The sequence below is a fragment of the Megascapheus bottae genome, chromosome 8 (genome assembly GCF_031878675.1).
Source record: "Megascapheus bottae isolate mThoBot1 chromosome 8, mThoBot2.hap1, whole genome shotgun sequence".
Lineage (NCBI taxonomy): Eukaryota > Metazoa > Chordata > Mammalia > Rodentia > Geomyidae > Megascapheus > Megascapheus bottae.
This window is the reverse complement of record NC_143516.1, coordinates 54103280-54113031: the sequence shown is the minus strand read 5'-3', so window position 1 is coordinate 54113031 and position 9752 is coordinate 54103280. Positions and strand designations below refer to the sequence as shown.

Below are 9752 nucleotides of genomic sequence, written 5' to 3'. Positions count from 1 at the left end.
ATAAGCCCCAAGAGGCAAGGCCAACCGGGCAAACTGGAAATCTTACTAGTGGATCTCTTGTTTCTCGATGTTTTCATTAAAAAAAAATAAATAAAGCCGATTAAGACAATGCTGTCTCCTAGGGTGGTTTGGTTCTGACAAGCTACAGTCGATTTGGAATAAAGGCTTCATTTCCCCTCTCCAGGTACCTCAGTGAGTCTGGATCATTCGTCGTGGTTGCAGCCGCGGAGCTCTGGCCTCGGTGAACCGGGGTGCGCTGTATTGAGATGTCACTTGACGACCCCTGCGCGCATAGCCTCACCAACTTCTGCCTGGCTTCTCCCACAATCCAGAAGGCCTCGCAGGGCTCGGGCGAGCCCCCCAGGACTCCGGGCCTCCCTCTCTCCGCGGCCCACCGCGGCGGGGCGCTGCGGCCCGTGGTTAGGCTTGGGGAGGGAGAGCGGGGCGGGTCCCAGGGCTGTGCGCGCTGCGGGGCGCGCCGGGCTCCGCCACAGGTACCACCCGGAGCGCGGCCGGGCGGCGCGGCGGGAGGCGGCGCCGAGGCCCGGGGGCCTCTGAGCCAGCGAGAGCGGTCCCCTAGTCTCTCCTCGTCTCCCCTCGCCCCCCTCATCCCGTGGCTGGCCATCAGTCTCTGTGGCGCGGACGAGAAAGGTACTGGATCCCTTCGGTCCCCATAATCCGAGGCCGGGCGCCCCCCACTCCCGCAGTGCCTCTGATGCAGGGGAGGGGGGAGACGACGTCCGGGGAGAGGGCGCGGCTCCCTAGCGCACCCAGATCGCGGACTGCTAGGGAGGGGAGCCCCCGGTGGAAGGCGATGTCCGGGTCCTGCGGCCTCCCCGAAAGCCGGGGCGGAGGAGGGTGTCTCCCCCGGACGCTTCCCTTATCGCCCGGCCTCGGTCGCCCTTCTAGTATAGGGAACTTCAGGCCGGGGTGGGTGGATCGAGAACTTCCTCTCCTCTGGTTGGTCCCCCTCCCCTTTCTCCCGGAGCCGGTGGAGTTAGACGATCTCTCCGGGCCCGCCGTGGCTGGCGGTCTGCGGGGCGGAAAGGAGGTCCCCGCCGGCGCCCGCAGGGTCTGCGGGCCGGTGACCGGCGCGGGTGACCGTGCTGGGGAGTCCCAGCAGCCTGTCCCCGCTCCCCACGCCTGGAGGACAACGAAATGGGAGGCTGGCGCGCCGGAGCCGGGGGGCCAAGCGTTGGTGGGTGGCATGTCCTGGGGCCGGGGACGCGAGCCGGTAGTCTGTTTGGGGTCAGACAGGAGCTTGACTGACACTTGTCTTGGGGATTTGAGTGCGGCGCTTCCGGTAGATTTGTGGGGCCCGGAGGGGAAAGGAAGAATTATTTGTGATCCAAGAGGGATTTGAATTTCGTAAAGCGAGTCAAGAATATTTTCCCTGAAGTGCAATAGTGAGAGTGAGTGCTCACGTGAGTGTGTGTGGGGGGGGGTTGTGGTGTTTGTTAACCTACCTATCTAGAGTAGCCTCACCCCCCTAGGAACCAGTATGGTAGAGTTCATGTTGATTTCTCCTTGCTTTTCTACTATATAGAACTTGGTGAAAGGGAAGTTTCCAAACAAGCCATTTCCACAATATCCTGGAGCATTCTGAAGTTAAAAGCAGGATTTTAAGAATAACATTAAAAGCAAACAAACGAAAAGCTTGTACATCTGGCAGGTGCTGGGATACTCAGCCTGCTCTCTCCTAGGCTCCTCTTTCAAACTTCCCTGTGGCATTAACTCCTGGGGCATGTTCTGTGTCTGTGGGAGAGGCCCCTTCTCTTCCAGCATAGAACTGGCAGAAACAAAGCTGGTCCCAGGTGGTTTGTGTCTTGTAGTTCTAGCTACTCTGGAGGCTGAGATCTTAGGATCATGATTCTAAACCAGCTTTGGCAACAAAGTCTCTGACACTTATCTCCAACTAACCACCAACAAGCTAGAAGTGGGGCTGTGACTCAAGTGGTAGAACGTCAGCCTTGAACATGAAAGCTCAGGGACGGCACAGAGGCAGTGAGTTCCAGCCCTAGAACAGGTGCACACACAAACAAACAAAGAGTTGGAAAACAATAATTGGTGCACAAATGCTTTGTAATTTTTTTCGTACAAATCATCCAAAGGGCATTGTATGGGGTTTGAAAGATTAGACTGAGACTGACCTTTACAAAGGAGTTTTGACCCAAATTCTTCTTCCCCTGGTTGTGTTAGTGTGATGGTGGGTCTTTCAAGTTATTTCTGCGTGATCTTATAACTCTCTACTTTGAATCTTGCAACAGTTTGTGACTTCAAGAACCCTCAGTGTCTGAGTAATTTTTTCCTCAGTGCCCACAGATTAGTCAGTAGTAGGTAGGTACAAACAACTAGTATTTACATGCCATTTGAGAAAAATAATGCACATGAGAGAAAGGTATTTTAGGGTAGTTCCAAATCTGTACAATCGCTAACAGGATGTGTATGTGTCTGTTCTGCTCCTCAGCTCAGGAGCAGTCTGGACACAGTCACTCTCATTTCCTGTTCAAATGAATTTTTCCACAGGACTTGCAGTTTGTCACCAGCAAGAGCTGAAACTCCAGCATTATCCATAGGACAGGAGGGGACAGGATCTCATGTTGAGCCTGACAGTCCCTTCCGTGGGTTCAGCCCTTGAACCTGGCCAGTACAGTTTTCACCAAAATTATCAAACAGCTGGGCACTGGTAATTGACACCTGACACCTGTAACCCTAACTACTTGGGAGGCTGAAATCAGAGGACTGCAGTTTGAGCTTTTCAGCGCAAGGCTTTCACTCTACCACCTTAAGCCAAAGCGCCACTTCTGGTTTTCTGGTTGTTCACTGGAGATAAGAGTCTCAGGGACTTTCGTGTCTGGGCCAGCTTTGAACTATGATCCTCAGATCTCAGCCTCCTGAGTGGCTAGAATTATAGATGTAAGCCACTGGCGCACAGCCCTAATTGAACTCTTTCATGAACATTCATACATTCTGTTGAGGAAGGTTGCAAATCTCAGTGGCTTAATCCAGTGGAGGTTTATTATTTAAAACCAAATCAGCTGTCCCAAGTTGGGCAGGCTCTCCTGGGTAGTTCTTTATGTCACTCAGAGATCAAGATTCCTTACCCTTTGAGATGCCACCATCTCCAGCATGTGGCCTTCAGTGTCATTACAGGGGAAGGAAGTATGGCAGTGACATTCCACATTGACTCTACCAAACACTTCCACTGTTCCTTTGGCACCAGCCTAGTTACAAGGGGACCAGTCAATATGATACCTACCAGGCCGCTGTTCTGAGCTATGCTGGAAGCAGAGCCCAGCTCCTTTGTGGATAAATAGCCACATTTTATACAAATAAGCGAGTGTTACAAATGATTGAGAGGCTGAAATAGGAGGACTGGGGGAAGTTGGAGGCTAGCTTGAACTATGTATTCAGTAGAAGCCTGAATTGTTATGGAGAGATAACCTATCTCAAATGCAAAACTAGCTGGTAGCTCATACCTGTAGCTGCTCAGGAGGTTGAGATCTGAGGACTGCAGTTTGATGCCAGCCCCGATGGGAAAGATGGAGACTCTTAACTCTGAATAATTACCATAAGAAGCCAGAAGTAGATCAGTGGCTCAAGTGCTAGAGTGCTAGGGTTGAGCACAGAGCACAAAAATTCAGGGACAGCACCCAGGCCTGTCACCAAAACAAAATAAAACCAAAAAAAACCCTACAAAACTGTGTCAAAAAAACCCCAAAGCAAAACAGAGCAAAACCCCAAATAGGTTAACAACACACACACACACACACACACACACACACACACACACACACACACACAGATTAGAGTCTCATGAACTTTCCTGGCAGGGCTGCCTTTAAAGTGCAATCCTTACGTTTTTGCCTCTTGAGTAGCTAGGATTATGGACATGAGCCACTGGCACCTAGCTTAAGCTAGTCTTTTAACTCTTCAATTAAGTGTAATAGCCTTCATAGAATTTATTTCTCACTTATTTACCAAACACACACATTATGTTTCTGCATGGAGTAAGGTGTGGATGAGACCATTATATAAGAAATAATTGTTTCTTAATCCTAAATGTGCAAATAAAACTCTATATAGCTTCCAACGTTTGTTAGGAAAGGAAGCATATTTAACTTATTCAGTCATGCAACTAGGTAGAGAATTGTACAGCTGAAAAAGATGGAAGGAGACTCTAGCCAAAGAAGATTAGCGGAGGACAAGAATATGCATGTCCCAAAGGCTTCATGAATGTTATCAAAAGAGTTTAAAACAACTTTAAGCTACTGGCAACCAAGTAGTGTGAGACATTTTTCTCCTTCAAAATGAAAATTCTTTTGTGGAATACATTCCATAGTCACAGAATATACAAATCATTTTTACGTATTTTCTCTTATGGCAAACTAATGTTGAAAATTTTGGCACTATTTATCCCATTTTCTTGAACTACATTTATGCTATTTGGCTATATCCAGTATCTAATAACTAACTGGACAGACAGAGGGAAGAAGACAGGGAAAGAAAAGATCATGTGGTTGGGCTCTGACAGCTTATGCCTGTAATCCTAGCTCAGGAGGCTGAGATCTGAGGATGGTGTTTTAAAGCTAGTGTAGGCAGGGAAGTTTATGAGGCTCTTATCACCATTTAATCAGCAAAAAGCCAAGAGTAGAGCTGTAGCTCAAGTGGTAGAGTGCCAGCCTTGAGCGAAAAAGCTAAGGGGCAGTGCCTAGGCTCTGAGTTCAAGCCCCCAGTACTGATGAGAAAAAAAAAAAAAAGATCATATAGAAGGTCCTAACAGAAGAAATTTTGCCATGTTCACTGCTTACTTTATCCACTAATAGTGGGGATTGGGTTGTTCTACCAAAGGAAAGGGCTCAAATAATGAACATGTGACTTTTTTGTTTGTTTGAAATGGGAGCTTACTATGCAGCTCAGGTTAGCCTGAAACACCTGGACTCAAGCCTCAGCCTCTCAAGTAGCTGCGATTATAAGCATGTGTCATTGTTCCTGGTTAATTTGCCATCTTTTAAATCCTGTTGTTTTTGCCAGGCACTGGTATCTCTTGCCTGTAATCCTAGCTACTCAGGAACCTGAGACCTGAAAATCACGGTTCAAAGCTAGTCTGGGCAGGAAAGTCTGTGAAGCTCTTATTGCCAGTTAACCACTCCCAAACTGGAATGGCTGGGGCTCACAGTGGTAGAGCAATAGACTTGAGCACAAAAGCTCAGAGGCAGCATCCAGGCCCTGAGTTCAAGCCCCAGGACTGACAAAAAAAAAATCAGATTTTTTTTAATAGAGTGACTCATTTGCTGTCCAGGTACCAGTGGTTCATCTTATAGTTCTAGCTGTTCAGGAAGCCTAGATCTGAGGATCCAATTTCAAAGCCAGCTCAGACTCGAAAGTCCATGAGATCTTATTTCCAGTTTATCATTCACCAAAAAGCTAGTACTGGGGCTGTGACTCAAGTAGTAGAGTGCTAGTCTTGAGCACAAAAGCTCAAGGACAGCACCCAGGCCCTGAGTTCAAGAGACTGGCACCAAAAATAACTAGATAGATAGACAGATAGATATAAGAAACCTCCCTTTACTCCAAGGTCTCATTGAGGAACACTGTGACAAAAGATAGCATTTAGAATCCCAGCTAATCAGGAGCAGAGGTAGTAACACCACGACCAGATGCTGTCTTTTCTAAAGCAAAAATGGCTAAGGAATGAGTATTAGTCAAGTGACAGAAAATGTGCCTAGCAAATGCAAGGCCCTGAGTTCGAACCCTAGTACCACCTTCCCATTCCCTAAAAAGAGACAGATTAACAAGAGAAAATTATACCAATCAATAGGTAGATAGATAGATAGATTACCTGGAAGAAAATTTAAGGAGTTACTCATAAAGGACTCTGGTTTTTTCACCATCTTTAACAAAGAGCAAAGTGATCAAGAGAAAGGACCAGATCATTTGTGTGTGTTAGGCAGGGGGGGGGGGAGTGGGGGGGCTTGAACTGGGGGCCTGGGCTCAAGGCTAGCATCCTGCCACTTTGAACCACAGCTCCACTTCTGCTTTGGGGTATTCAGTTGGAGATAAGAGTCTCAGGGATTTTCTTGCTGGGTCTGGCTTTGAGCCATAATCCTCAGATTTCTGCCTCCTGAGTAGCTAGGATTACAGGCCTGAGCCTCTGGCGCCTGGCTAGGACTGGATCTTTTCTTTTTTTAAATTTTTTTGCCATTGCTGGGGCTTGAACTCAAGGCCTGGGCACTGTCCCTGAACTTTTTTGCTGAAAGCTAGCACTCTACCACTTGAGCCACAGCACCACTTCCCAGCCTTTACTGTGTATGTGGTACTTAGGAATCAGACCCAGGGCTTCATGCATGCTAGGCAAGTATTGTACCACTAAGCCACATCCACATCCCCTAGGACTGGATCTTTAGGGGCTATAAGTTATTAGAAGGCAAATATATAGAAAATAATGGTAGATAAAGACTAAATTGAAGTCATTCCTAGTAGAAAGGGCAAGAGAGACAGGTCAACTCATTGTGTATAAATTTGCATCCTGCTTTTAGGAAGTGAGGGAGGATTACAGGGAGGCTGAGACCTTTTCTTGCTTCTACTTCTTTCCAGTTGCCTTCAGATCCAAATAATCTTTATGCCAAAGTGGCATATTTTGGGATGACAGAATCTATTACACTTTGTTGGCATCTGTTGTCTAGATCAGTAGGCTGAAGATGTAGTTTCATGATAGAGCACTTGCCTGATTGGAGGTAGGGAGATGTAGAAGATCAAAGGTCAGCAATTTATAGCCACAGACCAAATCCAGTTCATTGCCTGTTTTTGTCAATAAAGTTTTATTAGAACATAGCCATGTTCAATCCTCTATATTATCCATATTTCTTTCTATATTGTCTATATATTTTTATTTTGTAGTATTCAGGTTTGAACCAAGGATCTGTGCCATGTACTTGGAAAACACCTGGTTACCAGCCACATTCTGAACCAGCCCTAAAATGCATTAAGACAACAAGGAGCCATGCACAGCTGCTTACTCCTTCAATCCTAGCTGCACAGGAGGCTGAGAGTAGAGTATCCTGATTCCAAGCCAGCCAAGGCAGGAAAGTGAGATTCTTTTTTCCAATTAACAAACAAAAGCCAGGAGCAGTGACTCAAGTGTTGAGTATTAGCATTGAGAGAAAAGCTAAGGGACAGTACCCAGGCACTGAGTTCAAGCCCCTGTACCTGCACACAAAAAAATTCACACAAAAGACTACAGTAACACAGTTAAAATGCAGGCTATATGGCACATAAAATCTGCAAGTATTTGTTTTGTTTTTTAAAAGACATACTTAGTAAAAACTTACTGCATATATATATATATATATAAAGACTGACATATATATATATATATTCATTAGATTGTTGCTTTTCAAACTTGCCAATACATTAAGCAGCATGCTGGGAGTTTATTAAAATTCAAGGACCTCCAGCCTCACCCCCTGGATTGCAATTCCATGGATCTGGGAGGCGCACACTCTAAACACCAGGCCAGTGTTTCAGGCCAGTGGCCCTGTAGTCCACAATTATATTACTCAGACTCTGTGGCACCTTGTTTTTCTGCCCTAAAAATAGTTTGTCTGGCAGCTCTCAATAGTCTTCCTGTCTCAACCAGCATTACCACCTGCCTGCCTAGCAGGGGACTTTGCAACCAATGGGAAGCCCAGTGGATTTAGCCCGTAAATCAAATCGTTTAAGGCCTGGGCTCACCTGGAGAAACTTCTGCTTCTTTGCTTCCAATTGTAGTTAACTAGAAGAAAGTTGCCGCCGGGGTTTTAGCAAATGTGCTTGGTTTATCTGGGGCTCAGTCTACTTTTTTTTTTTTTTTTTTTTTTTTTTTTGTGGGTCCTGAAGCTTATACTCGACCAGGACGCTGTCCCTGAGCTCTTCAGCTCTAGGCTACCGCTCTACCCTTGAGCAAAGCCCCATTTCACATTTTCTAGAGGTTAACTAGAGATAAGAGTCTCTGGTCCTTTTGTACCTGGGCTGGCTCTGAACCTTGATCCTCAGATCTTAGCCTCCTGAGTAGCTAGGATTACAGGCGTGAGCCACCATGCCTGCCTGGTTTTCAGTATAGGTTTAAATTTTTTTTTAAATTGTTTTCTGTGTACTTGTATTGGGGCTTGAACTCTGGGCTTGGGTGCTGACCCTCAGCTTCTGTGATCACAGCTTGTATGCTACCACTTGAGTTCCACATCTGCTCCCCGCCCCCTCCATGGCTTACTGGGTCACACAATACCCCAGGAATCCTTGTCACTGAAGCTTTTGTTTTGGAACCACTGCAAAACCAGTGATAAATAATCATGCTGGTTGGGTTTTTATACACTATGAAAAAAATGGAGCCAAAGAAACTACCCCCCAAAACAAAAAACTAAAGCATAAAAACCTGACGAATCAAAGGACCTCACACTTTTCAATGTCTTTGTTTTCGCTATATAGCTTTTAAAACCCTAAGCTGATAATTTTCTAAATTGTCCCTTTTATAAAGAATCAGAAACCCTAACACTGTATTTACAATTTACTTATGGTATTAAATGTAATGGTGTTTTCATGTGTCTAAAAAGAGAACATAAAATACTGCATCTGATTTTGCCCCAGAACTTCAGTGTAGTTTCTTACCTCCTCCTCCTACCCCAAGCTTTTAAAGTTTCCTTAATCTTAGGGACATTTACTTTAAGAGCCTAAGAATAAATCTTTAGAGGCACTCAGTGTACGTTCTGAATGTACTAGCCAACTGCAGTGTTGGAAGTCAGTGTCTCAGTTATGTGAGGTGTGTTTATTATTAATGTTAATGAAAGTTAAGATCAGAGTGAAAACTACCCCCAAATAGGAGCACATTGAAGCCTTGTCATAATCGGCGGATTTTGTATTAAAGAAGAAAAATCAGGCCAACCACCAGTTGTTCATGTTATTCAGGAGGCTGAGATCTGATGATCTTGGTTTGAAGCCAGTGGTGCAGACATATCTATAAGACCTTTATCTCATAGATATGAGAAGAAAGACGCCATCATCTTTGAACAAAAGCCAACCAACAGTGCAGGGTCTTGGGCTCAAGCCCCAGTTCCTATACAGACAGACACAAACAGAGCAAAATCAGAGGCTATTAGGTATTCAGGTATGGGGATAACTGCTATATAGCATTCTAAATTTAGAAGGAAATACCAGGCATTCAGTGTAAGCCTCTTGCATATCCTATGTCCATACAGCACAGGTTCCTGAGCTCAACAGTGGGCATGTTATTGTCAAGATTGAAAATGGTTGCATTAGCACCAGGAAGAGAAGCTGTGTTGCTATTCTCTGTAAGGCCTGATCTCTCAAGCCACCTGAAAAATAGTTTAAAATGTTGTTCTTGAGACTGAACTTGCTTTTGTCCTGCTTATTTATGTTAATTTTTTTCCTTTGTGGTTAGCATTAAGTCATGTGTCTGAAAACCCCTGTCCTCCACCTTTCAAACCTGGCCAAATGCCCTTGCCTGGAGGTAGACAATGAAAATGCCCTTCAGAGCCAGTCTGTTTCATGAAAGGCTGGCAGACTCGAGAGAGAGGAGAGCAGGTCTGGCTGCCAGCGGGGCCTGGGTTCTCATTTCATGTCTGAGGGCAGCCTTTGTGCCCTGTGCCAAGTACCTGTCCGACTTCTAGGGCTGGGCTTTTCTTGTGTCTTGGAAAAGTGACCACTGCTCTACTGTTTCAGACTGGCCTTCATGGACTCCCCCTTTGCTCTCACAAATT

At 45.8% G+C, this 9752-nt stretch overlaps 1 protein-coding gene across 1 annotated transcript in view; it reads left to right on the top strand.

The window, feature by feature from the left end:
* The first annotated feature begins 493 nt into the window (after window positions 1-493).
* The window catches only part of Ankrd6 (ankyrin repeat domain 6), a 131900-nt gene continuing 122641 nt past the window's right edge, over window positions 494-9752 (top strand). Inside the window, exon 1 of the mRNA XM_090338433.1 lies at window positions 494-651. The gene's annotated coding sequence lies outside the window, so the exon portion shown is untranslated. The remainder of the gene's footprint in view (window positions 652-9752) is intronic.